The sequence below is a fragment of the Lissotriton vulgaris genome, chromosome 12 (genome assembly GCF_964263255.1).
Source record: "Lissotriton vulgaris chromosome 12, aLisVul1.2, whole genome shotgun sequence".
In the NCBI taxonomy this organism is placed as follows: domain Eukaryota; kingdom Metazoa; phylum Chordata; class Amphibia; order Caudata; family Salamandridae; genus Lissotriton; species Lissotriton vulgaris.
In genome coordinates, this window is record NC_141700.1 from 758,258,685 (window position 1) to 758,273,264 (window position 14,580).

General features: G+C 47.5%; 1 protein-coding gene across 1 annotated transcript in view; it reads right to left on the reverse strand.

The window, feature by feature from the left end:
- DNAH2 (dynein axonemal heavy chain 2) overlaps positions 1-14,580 on the reverse strand; it is a 2,538,822-nt gene that overhangs the window by 501,743 nt on the left and 2,022,499 nt on the right. The window lies entirely within an intron of this gene.

Sequence of the window (14,580 nt, forward strand, 5' to 3'; positions counted from 1 at the left end):
AGGGATACCCAGAAAACGCAGTCTCAAGACTGGTCTGATTTTGTCGATTGTGCCACTAAGGCTTTTGAGGGCTGGTTGCTGGGCAGTAAGGTTACTGATTACGCAGGATTGTATAATTTGATGATGAGAGAACAAATTTTAAACAATTGTCAGAACCAGTTGTTGCATCAGCATCTTGTCGACTCGGATCTGACCTCTCCCCAAGAATTGGGAAAGAAGGCAGACAGATGGGTTCGTACAAGAGTTAAACAGAACCAGGGCCAGAATCAAGGTGGTCAGAAGAAAGCAGACCAAAAGGGTAAAGATTCTAAGGGGGAACAAAATGACCAGAAGTCTTCGACAGGTCCCCAACAACCCAAAGAGGGTGGGGGTCAGGCTCCCCAAAAGAAGAAAGAAGGCCAATCCAAAAGATGGTGCCAGTACTGTAAAAGTAAATCTCACTGGTTTAGTGAGTGCACCAAGAAAGGAGGAGGGCAGACTCCTGCCACTGCAGCCCCTAAGGCACCTGTGCCCCCTAGTACAGTCAGCAGTGGTAGTGCGCCTCCCAAGGGTTTAGTAGGGTTAACCCTGGGCTCTGAGGGGCGTGACAACTTAGTTGGCACACTCACTCAGGCTGTCCTTGTCAGTACAGGGGACGCGGACGTATCCCCTGACGTAAGCCCCAATACTTTGGGCAAATACCGACAGACGCCTTTCATAAATGGAAAGATGGCTCAGGCCTATAGGGACACTTGTGCCAGCGTCACCATGGTGACGCCTAACTTTGTGGACCCTGGACAGATCATGCCAGGTACAGAATTCCTGGTGACCAATGCAAGCAATGTCACTACCAATCACAGTATGGCAATTGTAGCTTTCTCCTGGGGAGGGGTAACTGGCCAAAAGAAGGTTGTAGTTAGTCCAGACCTCCCAGTGGATTGTTTGTTGGGCAATGATTTGGAGTCGTCACAATGGTCAGAAGTGGAGCACCGGACTCACATGGAATTGTTAGGTTTGCCAGCACATGTGTTCGCTGTGACTAGGTCACAGGTCAGGAAATGCCCCACTGAACAGGTGCTGGATCCTGGAACAACGGACCAGACACCTCCCAAGAAAAAGAGCAGTAGGGTTAAGGCTGCGCCTTCCCCCTTGCCCCAGGTCGAGGATCAAGTCTCAGAGGAGGCTGACCTACAGGAATTGAGGGAAACTGAGCCTAGGGAGTTCGAACTTGATCAAGTTGAATTCTTGGGCTCAGGGGGACCCTCAAGGGAGGACCTGGGGAAGGACCAGTTAGACTGCCCTTCTCTTGAACCCCTCAGACAGCAGGCTGCTGCTGAGGCTGCTGGGAACGCCACAGGTACCCACAAGGTATACTGGGAAGATGGACTCCTGTACACTGAGTCAAGAGACCCCAAGCCTGGCATGACCAGGAGGCTGGTCGTACCCTTGTCTCAGCGTGGTTTCCTACTTACCTTGGCCCACGAGATTCCCTTAGCAGGTCACTTAGGCCAGACGAAAACGTGGGACAGGCTTGTCTCACACTTTCACTGGCCTCACATGAACGAAGATACCAAGGAGTTTTGCCGCTCCTGTGTCACTTGCCAAGCCAGTGGTAAGTCAGGTGGCACGACAAAGGCCCCCCTTATACCAATGCCTGTGGTGGGGGTGCCCTTTGAACGGGTGGGGATCGACATCGTCGGTCCCATGGAACCACCGACAGCATCAGGGCACAAGTTTATACTGGTGGTAGTGGATCATGCCACCAGGTATCCTGAAGCTATTCCCCTTAGGACCACTACAGCACCTGTTGTGGCAAGAGCCCTAGTTGGAGTATTCTCCAGAGTGGGCTTCCCTAAGGAGGTCGTCTCCGACAGAGGTGCAAACTTTATGTTGAGCTACTTAACTGCTATGTGGAAGGAATGTGGTGTCAACTACAAGTTCACTACACCCTATCATCCACAATGCAATGGGCTTGTTGAGAGATTCAACAGGACCCTAAAAGGGATGATTCATGGACTACCGGAAAAGCTTCGGCGTAGATGGGACGTCCTGATCCCCTGCCTCTTGTTCGCCTACAGAGAAGTCCCACAGAAGGGGGTTGGCTACAGCCCTTTTGAACTTTTGTACGGGCATCCTGTAAGAGGACCCCTGTGTTTGGTGAAGGAAGGATGGGAGAGACCTCTCAAAAAGCCTGCAACCAACATAGTGGACTATGTGCTTGGCCTCCGCTCGCGGATGGCTGAGTACATGGAAAAGGCATCTGAAAACCTTAAGGCCAGCCAAGAACTCCAAAAAGCTTGGCATGACCAAAAGGCTGTCTTGACTGTTTACCAGCCCGGACAGAAGGTGTGGGTGTTGGAGCCAGTGGCCCCAGCAGCACTCAAGGACAAATGGTCCGGGCCCCACACCATCCTGGAGAAAAAGGGAGAGGTCACCTACCTGGTCGACCTGGGAACTCCCCGGAGCCCCCACAGGGTGCTTCATGTCAACAGGCTAAAAGCATATGTCGACAGGAAGGACATGAGTTTGCTCATGGCCCTAGATGAGGGACAGGAAGAGGAGAGTGACCCTCTCCCCGACCTGCTCACTCAGAATCCTGACGATGGCTCGGTAGATGGTGTTGTCTTTTGTGGCAGCCTCTCCGAACATCAACAGAGCGACTGTAAACAGGTTCTTCAGTCGTTCCGACATCTGTTTTCTCTGACACCCAGTCAGACCGATTGGTGCACCCATGAGGTCGACACTGGTGACAGCTTGCCCGTAAAGAGTAAAATCTACAGGCAGCCTGATCACGTTAGAGACTGCATCAAAAGTGAAGTGCAGAAAATGTTGGAGCTGGGAGTCATTGAACCCTCGGATAGCCCTTGGGCTAGTCCCGTAGTTCTAGTGCCGAAACCTCACACCCAGGGTGGTAAGAGAGAGATGAGGTTTTGCGTAGACTACAGGGGTCTCAATGCAGTCACTAAGACTGACGCCCACCCAATACCTAGGGCAGACGAGCTTATCGATAGATTGGCTTCGGCCAACTACCTAAGTACGTTTGACCTGACAGCTGGGTATTGGCAAATCAGATTAGCTGAGGACGCCAAGCCTAAAACCGCATTTTCAACCCCTGGTGGGCATTATCAGTTCGTGGTAATGCCCTTTGGTCTGAAAAATGCACCTGCCACCTTCCAACGGTTGGTGAATCACGTCCTTACTGGGCTGGATGACTTCTGTGCGGCGTATCTTGACGATATTGCTGTCTTTAGCTCCACCTGGGAGGATCACCTGGTCCACCTGCGGAAGACGTTAGAGGCACTGCAAGCAGCAGGTCTCACTATCAAGGCCACCAAGTGCCAGATAGGGCAGACACAGGTTGTATACCTGGGCCACCTTGTAGGTGGAGGCCAGGTTCAGCCACTGGAGAGCAAGATACAGTCAATCAGGGACTGGGCTCCTCCAACCACCCAGACTCAGGTTCGAGCTTTCTTGGGCCTGACTGGTTACTACAGGAAGTTTGTCAGGAACTATGGTTCCATCGTGACACCATTAAATGAACTGACAAGTAAGAAAATGCCAAAAAAGGTTCAGTGGACAGCGAGCTGTCAAAAAGCATTCGATGACCTAAAGCAGGCCATGTGCACGGCGCCTATCCTCAAGAGTCCGGACTACTCCAAACCATTCATTGTCCAAACAGATGCTTCTGAGTTGGGTGTGGGAGCTGTTCTTTCTCAACTGAATTTTGATGGTCAAGACCAGCCCATTGCTTTTATAAGCAGAAGGCTGACCCCTAGAGAGAAGAATTGGTCAGCTATTGAGAGGGAGGCCTTTGCTGTGGTTTGGGCCCTGAAGAAGCTGAGGCCATACTTGTTTGGCACTCACTTCAAGATTCAGACTGACCATAAGCCCCTCTTGTGGCTAAATCAGATGAAGGGTGAAAACCCCAAACTGCTTAGGTGGTCCATTTCCCTACAGGGGATGGACTTCACAGTGGAACATAGACCTGGTACTGATCATGGCAATGCCGATGGGCTCTCCAGATATTTCCACTTAGAACAAGAAGACTCACCTGGTCAAGGTTAGCTAGTTGTTCCGACGTTTGGGGGGGGGTCATGTAGGAGAGTAGGGTCTGCAATCCTATGATCACCCAGATTTTTTGCTTTTGTTTCACTGGTTTACGACTTTCTCTGGCTGTGGGCCTGCCAATCAGACCCACAGCCTGGCTGTTCTCTTTCTAAATTACGATATGTACCCTAGGTGCATTTACCAATTGGTACTGGGCCACCTTATCAGACCCTGTAACTCAGGGCATAGGTGTACTCAGGGCCGCCAGGGGCTGCAGCATGTATTATGCCACCCCTGGCTGGCCTCCTAAATTTGACACAACTGGCTGCATGACAGCTGGGGCGAAGACGTGTAATCACCCTTTGCTTTAGGTATAGTAGTTCTATATCTAACCCTACAATGGACACCCGAGTTCCTATCAGTCACTCCTATGGCAGGCCTTGACAATCCTGAAGGCAGAGTGCATGGGCTCGTGTGAACTGTGTTCTGGCACGAGCCGAGCCGGTTGCAGCTTGCGGAGAAAAGACCCAATGGCTGTTCCATGATAACGCGTACCACATCGGTAACTTCGGTGTCGCGTTATCAAGACATGTCGAGTAAGGTGTCATACGAATCGGGGTGCTGCCCTCTCACCAACCCTGGCGACGAGGTTAGCATTCCGCCCTTCTAGAGGGACACGACATGTACGTAACTGTGAACCCCGGTTAAAGTTAACGAAAGCCTCAGCTCCACAAAATGGATGCTGCCACCACAGACACGAGTCTGACCTCCTGCTGCTGGGAGTCCTTCCAGCGAGGAGCGCTTGGACAAAGGGTTTCCTGTCGAGGGCGGTGTTCGCACCGTCCCAGACAGGGGTTGTGTATTCTGGGTAGGTAGGGCTTTTGCGAGAAGGTGACTGCGGAGTGGCACCCCGGTGCTCACTACGCATCTGCCGGTTAGAACCAGTTCCAGGGGCGACAGCCCTGGCCTGGGGAAAGTCCGGCAGGGGAGAGGGGTGTAACTACCCCCCTTCCTGGTCCCACCCTTAGGGCAGGACCTAGTCATGTACCCACCCCTTTCTTTAGGATAAAGGCCGGAGCGGGGACCCTTCCAAATTAGATCATCTTTGAATCAAGAATACTTTCTACGAAAGGACTTCAAGACTCTTCTCAAGATTTCTCCCTTGTGGCTAAGGAGTAGTCACCCTGCATCAGCGGGCACCATCTAAGAACTCTGCGGTTTGCTGTAAGTCCTTCCTCAAGGAATCCGACGGCCCAGCTCGACGAGAACCGGCTTCCCTGGCACCTCTGACCTCTACCCACGTCATCAGCTCAGCTGTGATCTGTGGGTGCGACGAGACCTCGAGGGACCGGCCATCATCAGAACCTGCACGCTCTAAAAAACCAGCACGACCATCGAGGTAACTCTCTGGTGAGTGCTCTGGGGTCCGAGAAGCCCCGACCCTGAGCCGCTCCAGCACCGAAGTGCAGTCTCCCAGCATCTCCACGATCTGCGTGGGGCCCTTCTGCTCGCTGCTCAGCACGTTGTCTGGTCACTAGCCGCTGGCTGGTGTCCTTCTGTGACGACATCCGAGAATCATCACTGCCGGTCTGGTTGCTCCAGACTGGCCCTTGCTTCCATCTGTTCGAGAAGCACCCCGGACCCTCCTGGTCCACTCAAGACGCCGACAGCGCCATCCTTCGTGGGACAGCTCGCACCTCCACCGTGGTCGCCGACAACGCCTCCTGGTCCGTGAGACTGCAGAGCCTAGCGTCGCCCACTCACCTGGTCGAGGTGACGGCCAACCGGTGCCTTCCTGGTACCCTCTGACTACTGGCTAGTAGTACGAACTTGGTCCCCTCTGCTTTCAGGTTTCATCAATCTCCGATCCAGGCTTGGATCTCTACGAACTATTCATCACTGGTCGCCGGCCAGCAACTCCTTTTCTTCCGGCTCCTGGCTCGTCAGGGAAGACCCCGACGCCTGTAAGACTTGTGCAGCCGCAGCCCTCGTGGCTAGGTAACTCGGCATTTCGGTGCCTGCATAGCCTCCTTACTCTAGGGTCCCGAGTCCCTCGCTTCCGACTTGCCTTAACCTTTCCGTGTCCTCGGACACTTGTTTAAACGTGCACTTGAAGTATTTGCTAAAGAGATTTGGTTTGTGCTTAGTACCCTGTCCTCATAAAGAGTACAGGGCTGTTGTGATTCTTAATAAATATACTGTTTATTTTCATAACACTTGTGTGGTGTCCTTTCACTGGGTGTTCAAGGGGTACATGTGTGGTAAACAGCTAGCTTAACGCGCCCTCTCGAGTCTTTAGCCTTAGACTGCTCGTATCCACGCTACTAGGATAGCTGGTCTATAGGTTGACTTACAACCAAACACCATAAGGGTCGTTGGAACGATACATAGCGGTCGCTAGAATAGCGAACGTTGCATATCGGGCCAACTTCTCACAAGTACCACGTCACGAGAAAAGGAAAGGCCTAGGGCATCACTGGGGCTACACTATCTGAACCTTCGTTTAGAAGTAGGAGGCCCACAGGCGGCGCGTGCAGTGAGTTTACACACACGCGTGAGTCAATGCAGAGTCAATGGGAACTTAGGAGTTAGAAAAAGAAGGATTCAGGACACTTCCGGTTTAGCTAGGAGGAAACAACTAAAAACCTAGACACTTGGATAGTCAATACCCTTGGGAGCACCGAAGTACTCGCGTTACCTCACCCACGGACGGCTGGTGCATAGGTGTGTCGGGTTTCGTTGTTGAAGCCTATGGAGACCTGGAGAAAGATGCTGCAGGCGACCAGGAGGAAGATGTCCGGGTGGATCCAAGGGTGGATCAAGGATGAAGAGGACCTGAAAGCAGAGGGGACAGAGTCTGGGTCACTAGCCAGTGACTGGGTGGAACCAGGAAGGAACCAGACGAAGTTGAGGAGCAATCAGGTGCTGTCGTGAAGCTTGTCTCTTCAGCCACGTGAACCAGGAGGCGTCGAGGACGACCCGGTGCTGGAGGCGAGCTGTCCCACAAAGCTTCTCGCAGATGGAGGGGTCGACTGCCGGATTGGAGTCAACAAGCCTTGGCAAAGGCAACTCACGCATGATTAAAGAAGGCTTCTGGTGCAGACCAGCAAGGTCTGAGGTGCCTCACCTTTGCAGGGAGGCAAGGGCCAGTCTGGAGCAACCAGACCAGCGAGTTGGTTCAAAAGGATTGTCATCACAGAGGCTACTAGCCAACGGGCCAGCAACCGGACAACGCGTCAAGCAGAACACAAGCAGAAGGACCCCACGCAGAACTCGTGGAGAGTGGAGGGCTGATCTTCGGTGCAGGTGGAGCTCGGATTCGGGGCTTCTCAATCCCCACGGATCTCAGCTATGCTGCATTCATGAAGAGAGGTCTCAGAGAGGTCTGGAAGTCTGGGTCTTGTCAGGCTCTTTGCTCGGGTTCCGGCGGGAACGTCGACAAAGCAAGCCGTTTATTTGCTGGATGGTGCCTGGTTGCCCAGGGTGGTCACTCCTTGGCCACAAGGGAGATTCTTCAGTCTTCAGCTTCAGCAGAACGTCGAAGGTCCAGAGTTTCGTGTCAAGTTTCAATTCAGGATCTAATCTAAAGTCTCAGGACTCAGGTCCTACCTTTATACAACTAAAAGGGGCTGGATTACTTTCTAGGTCCCTCCTATGGGTGGGACCAGGAAGGGGGGTGTTTACACCCCCTTTCCTTTGTCCAGTTTCGCGCCAGAGCTGGGACTGGAGTGCCCTAGCAACCGGTTTGAACTGGGGTATGCATGGAGCACCTAGTGTGCCCCAGGCAGTGTCTCAATCTATTCAGCCCTCCCTGTCCCAATACACAAAGTCCTGTCTGGGGTGGTGCTCGCACCTCCCCAGGCAGGAAAACTATTGTCCAAACCTCCGTGACTGGAAGGATTCCCAGCAGCAGGAGGTCAGACTTGTGTCGGTGGCAGCAGCGCCCATTTTGTGACACTGGGCCTATGGTTAACTTTAACCGGGATAGTCCGCAATAACATGTCTTCTCCCTCTAGAAGGGTGTAATGATACCCTCGTCGCCAGAATTGGAAAGGGGGTAGTATTCCAAAGCGTATGACACCTTACACGACATGTTTGGATAAAGCCAAACCAAAGTTAGCATTTAATCGTGAGGATTATAATGCACTTAAGAGTATATGGGATGGCGATATCCTAGCTATAAGGACATGGTTATGAAAGCTGCAGATAGGCTCAGCTCATGCTAGAGCACCATCTCACACATAACCAAGCACTCTGCCTCCAGGATTGTTAAAGCCTGCCATAGGAGTGACTTATAGGTTACTGTGTGTCTTTATATTAGTAGGTATAGGAATACTATACCTAAGCAAGGGGTGGTTACACGACCTTGCCCCAGATGAGTGATCAGCCAGTTGTGTCTATTGGAGTGGCCAGCCAGGGGTGGCATAATACATGCTGCAACCCCTGGTAGTGAATTTAGGAGGGTAACTGCACTCTTTATGTTAGTGTGATGGAGTGTTAATCCGGTATGTGTGCTGTGCTGGTATGTAGCCTGCAAACTATGGAATGTAAGGTGAATTAGGCCTGGTTGAGAACCAGGACACCAGTACGCACTACTTGATTGAGTTTGAACGTTAGTACATTTATTTCATTATCATCAGTCGATTATCTTAGGTCAACATAACATTCATATTCATGTTACATTTGTTCTAGCGCATGTTCATTAGCCAACAGGTACATAGTTGTCTTCAAACAAAAATTATACATCAAGATATTAATACATTCACTGTTCACCCAATGCATTTCGGGGCGCGAAGCCCCTTCGTCAGGGGTCTGTGTGTAGAAAAAGAAAGAAAAAGAAAAGAATAAGGAATCTCTTTACTGTTGATGCACTGTCAAAAGTATGGCAGAGTCTCTATATAACGTATTCGTCTTACCGCGAACTAGGTGAAATATTGGATGATTCTCCGAACTAGGTGAATGGTATAAATCTGCATGGTGAAAAGGACTGGGTTTAGACATGCGGATTTTGCTAAACCATATATGCGTTTACAAGATCATTGCATAAAGCATAGGGTTACCTGTATTAATGTATTGATGAAGTCTATGGGGATAAAGAAAAAAGAAGAACGTGGAAGGTTTTAAAACGTCTTCAATGCACAATGCTAAACTGGGTATATGTATTTTTTACAATAATATACATGAGGACCCTCACCTTGTGAATGCCGATTTGAAAACAGAGAGCCTGTGTGAAAACAAATGAAATACTTATCAGTATTGAGAGCTAGCGGTGGTTACAGTAAGTAAACGTGCCAAAAGTGGCTGAGTTTACCTGTAAGTCCTACTTGGTGAGCGTCAGACTCGACAAGTGCTCAAGACGCGAGTATAAGGGATCTGCCAAAGAAAATGAACACGATGTTTTACACGAGTGCTGGCTGGCGTGTGATTAAACAAAGCTAACAGTTGCTGAAGCGCTCGGCTTGGCGGTTCAAGATTGAATCTTACCGTGGCTGAGTGTTAAGCGTTCCAGTATCAGCGTTTCTTCAAGTAAAGACGCGAAGGCTGTCAGTCCTTCCTTTATGTGAAAGGCTATTGTGCGTGTAACTATAGAAAACGGACTCCAGATTTCCTGACTCCGCGTTTAGGAAAAGCGGCTGGTCTTTCTTTAGTTTGAAAGATCGTGTATATGTTAGAGGTGGACACCCGACGTATCTGGCGCATAGTAGGGCATTAATTATTTGCACAAAATAGTGAAGGGCGCGATACTAGTGCGCTACTGGTGAAACTCCTGATTCATTTAATCAGTGATATACATAAGATTGTGGATGGCAGTGGGCGCCATCTTAGAGCGGTGTGTATAGTTGCAAATCCTATGTACAAAGTGAATAGGATAGGTTAAGTGGAAAAGGAGGAGATGAATAAGAGGTGTAAAATATATGAAGAGGTCTAGTATTTATCACCAAGCAAGTCTTTTCCCTATGGCATATATACATCTTATATTTCGCTGCGAGCATTGTGGAAATATCAAAAATCTTTAAGCATGCCTGCCTATTTACATTCTACGAGTGAAGGATATTATGTTTCTTTAATAGCCTTGTGTTGTGGTAAGATAAGCCGGTAGTGAAGAAAGTAAAGGTGAACAAAAGGGGAGGTCTAGTATTTATCACCAAACAAGTCTTTTCCCTATGGCATATATACATCTTATATTTCGCTGCGAGCATTGTGAAAATATCAAAAATCTTTAAGCATACCTGCCTATTTACATTCTACGAGTGAAGTATATTATGTTTCTTTAATGGCCTTACGTTATGGTGGGATATGCCTGTATTGAATGGTAATAAGGAAAGTAAAGGTGAAAAAAAGGTTCAGGTGCACATTGATGTAAAACTAGGGATGAGGTAAAGGTAAGGCAAAAGTGTTCAGGTGCATATCAATGTAAAACTGGGGATAAGGTAGTGAATGAGTATCGATGAGATACAATGTTAGGTTGAAGAGTGGGTATTGCGAAGAGAATCATGGTGGTTTGCGGTTTGGAATACCTATAGAAAACATATGAGATCAAGCTTGTCATTCAATCCGTTTGGGGTAAGGGTTTGAAGCTTGCGAATCCAGAATGTTTCTCTCTGAATCAGTGTTTTAGCGTTATCAGTACCCAATTTTTGGGGAACCATTTCAATGACTTGGAATCTTAGTTGGGCGATGGAGTGTCCAGCTTCGTTCCAATGTTTAGCAAGGGGAGCAGTTAAATTCTTGTTACGGATACGGCTTTTGTGTTCCGTCAATCTGATCTTGAGTTTTCTGTCTGTTTTACCGACATATAATAGTCCGCATGGACATTTTATGGAATAAACCACGTGTTCTGAGTTGCAATTGGTTGTGTGCCTCAGTTTTATCTTTTCTCCCGTTCGTGGATGCAACAGAGTATCTCCTGGAATTACATTGTTACAGTTTTTACAGTTGTAACATTTCTGGGTTCCTTTATACAATCTTTTTGATGCCATGTCGTCGTCGGTGACTTTGTTCAGTAGTTCTTTTAAGTTTTGTGATCTTTTATACGCGAACAGTGGTTTGTCGTGAAAGAGTGTTGCGAAATCTTTTTCAGCTGTGATAATTTCCCATCTTTTGGAGATTATCCGTTGTATGTCTTTTGACACAGATGAGTATTTAGACACAAATACCGTCCTTTGACTGTCTGTTTTGATCTTTTTTTGCAGTAGATTCTTTCTGGGCATATTTTTGACTTTTTCCATGTGACCTTCTAGCAGCTTTTCAGGGTAACCCCTGTCCAAGTATCTCTGTTTTTGTTGTTCAAGGCTTTTCTCGCAATCTTTCTCGTTAGATGATATTCTTTTAATTCTCATGAATTGAGAAATTGGGAGATTATTTATGAGATTGGTTGGATGAAAGCTCTCATAGAGCAGTGCCGTGTTTCTGTCTGTTTCTTTTTTAAAAAGTTTGGTTTGAATAGACCCATTTTGGAGTTCAACAAGAACGTCCAGAAAAGGTAATGCTGTGTCACTGATACTGTGGGTGAATTGTATCCGTGGATTAGCCAGGTTCAAACTCCTGATATTCCGTGACAGTTCTGCAGATGTGTGTCTCCATATGATGAAAATGTCATCAATATAGCGCTTGAAATAAACTAATCCAGCTTGCCATGTGGGATCTTCTAGTATGAAGTCTAACTCGAACTTCGCCATAAAGATATTCGCGTAGACGCAGGCTGCTGGGAATCCCATGGCCGTGCCTGTTTGTTGAATGTAGAAATTTTCTTTCCAAACGAAGTAACTGTTTAAGAGACAGAATTCAAGCAGCTGTAGTAAGAAACATTTCAGTTCATCAGGTATTTCAGATCTTAGTAATGCCCATTCCATCGCTTCTAACCCTTGTTTGTGGGGAATTGATGTGTAAAGCGAGGTTACATCAATCGAGCATAGTGTCCAATTTTCGTCGTTCATTTTTGTGACTTCAGTTAAGCTTCTCAAAAAGTCTGACGTGTCCTCTATGTATGTGACCCATTTTTGCATGAACGGTTGCATGTGTGCATCTATGAAGATGCCGAGATTTTCAAAGATCGAGGAACAACCTGAGACGATTGGCCTGAAGGGGGGGTTTTCTAGGCTCTTGTGAACTTTCGGAAGAAAGTATATTTTGGGTCTGCGTGGATAGGGTTGCTGTAGGTAACGTTTTGTTGAGTTATCAATCCAATTGAGTTCCTCAGCTTTGTCTAGAATGTTGCCTAGATGCTGTGCCATGCTCATGGTAGGGTCTTGCTCAAGCCTGGTGTATGTACCAGCATCCTGAACGTGTTCATTTCCTTTTTGTGTATAGAAAGTTGTGTCCATTAGAACTAGTGCACCGCCTTTATCAGCTCTTTGGAATGTGAGATCTCTATTATTCGCTAATCTTTGGAGGGCACTGTATTCTGCTCTGGTGAGGTTTCTGCTTTTCCTTTTGAGTTGAATTCTACTCAAATCCGCTTTCACTAAAGTTTCGAAGGTGTCTAGAGTTTTGTGGGATGTTGGAGGCATGAAGTTGCTCTTTGGTTTGAATCGTCTGTCTATTTCCGTATTGTCCATTATTGGATTGAGGGCTGAAAAAAAGTACTTGAGCCTTAGGTTTCACATGAATTTGAAGAGTGCTACCTCCATTTCCAGGGCATTCGTGTGGTATGTAGTAACAAATGATGTGCCTTTGTTCAGTACCTTTTTTTCAAAGTCGGTGAGAGTGTAACGTGAAATATTGATTATGAGGTTTTGGTTTGACTTCTCAGTCCAGTTTTCTTCAGCAGGTCTCTGTCTTTCTCCCGCTGTTTTTCCCTTTCCCTGTCCTCTTCGCGATTTTTTTCTCCAGTTGTTGTTGTGGAGGTTTCCGGTGGTTTGCTTGGTGGAAGATCCGTCGCTAAAAAAGGAGTCGATAGTGATCCAGTTACAACACTTGCTGGATCAGAAAGTTGTGTTGTGGGTTTTTGTGTTTGTGCGGTTACCACTGGTTGCCTTCTTGAACTTATGTCGCTGTCTGAGACTACACTTTCATCTGAGGAGGTGGGTTGTTGTCTTGTTTTGCTACTAAATCGTCGTTTCGCATAAACCTCTGCCCAGGTGTAGGCCTCATTTAATTTATAATCAATAGTGTCACGTTTAAATTTACGTAACTTCGTTTCTTCCAGTTCTTTGCCATATTTGTCCAGCCGTGTATTTATGTCTTCAAGGGTCCTACCCCATACATCTTCCTCGATCCTCTCTGATAAGTCACGTTTAAGGTTATGTATTTCCTCTTCTAAATCAGCTATGGTTTTAGCGAGTTCCTCTACTAACAAGAGTATTAGATCTAGGGAACATTTGTTGAGGATTTCAAACCATTTTTCCATAAACTTTTGGTTGTTGTTCAATCTATACAGCATAGGTCTGATTGCTAGTCTGAGTCCTCTAGGTATCCGCTTAACTCGATGGTATTGGATGAGTGTTGTTGCGTGTAATCGCTGGTTTAGCTCGCGTCGAGTTAGATATTCTAGTTGCTTCAATTGTTGTGTTATTGTTCCTCCCTGTGCATCAAACGTTTTGGATTCCTTAATCAATTTATAGATCTGATTGGCATCTTCGACAGTGTAGACTCTGGTATTGGCTCTGTTGTCTGTGATGGCCGCTATAGACTCAAACGACATTTTCACTATTTGGTGCTAGTACCCTGCGATTGCAGTAGAGTAAATAGTGAATTTAGGAGGGTAACTGCACTCTTTATGTTAGTGTGATGGAGTGTTAATCCGGTATGTGTGCTGTGCTGGTATGTAGCCTGCAAACTATGGAATGTAAGGTGAATTAGGCCTGGTTGAGAACCAGGACACCAGTACGCACTACTTGATTGAGTTTGAACGTTAGTACATTTATTTCATTATCATCAGTCGATTATCTTAGGTCAACATAACATTCATATTCATGTTACATTTGTTCTAGCGCATGTTCATTAGCCAACAGGTACATAGTTGTCTTCAAACAAAAATTATACATCAAGATATTAATACATTCACTGTTCACCCAATGCATTTCGGGGCGCGAAGCCCCTTCGTCAGGGGTCTGTGTGTAGAAAAAGAAAGAAAAAGAAAAGAATAAGGAATCTCTTTACTGTTGATGCACTGTCAAAAGTATGGCAGAGTCTCTATATAACGTATTCGTCTTACCGCGAACTAGGTGAAATATTGGATGATTCTCCGAACTAGGTGAATGGTATAAATCTGCATGGTGAAAAGGACTGGGTTTAGACATGCGGATTTGGTAGGCCTTGGTTACACGGTATGCTTTGAGTACCTAGGGTACACTTCTACAGGGGCTGACAAGGTGAACCAATTCCCAATCGTGGATGTACCTATAGTACATGGTGTGAATTTAGAGTGAGTGCATCTGTGCTGTGGGTCTGGTTAGCAGGCCCACAGCCAAGTCGAAAACCAGTAAAGCAAAGCAAAAAGTGGGGGGGACCATAGGAAGCAGACCCTACTCTCCTACACACACATCTAACCAACGATCTCCCCACTGATGAAAAAGACCTTACGTCACCTCCGACTGAAGACGCCATTCGTGA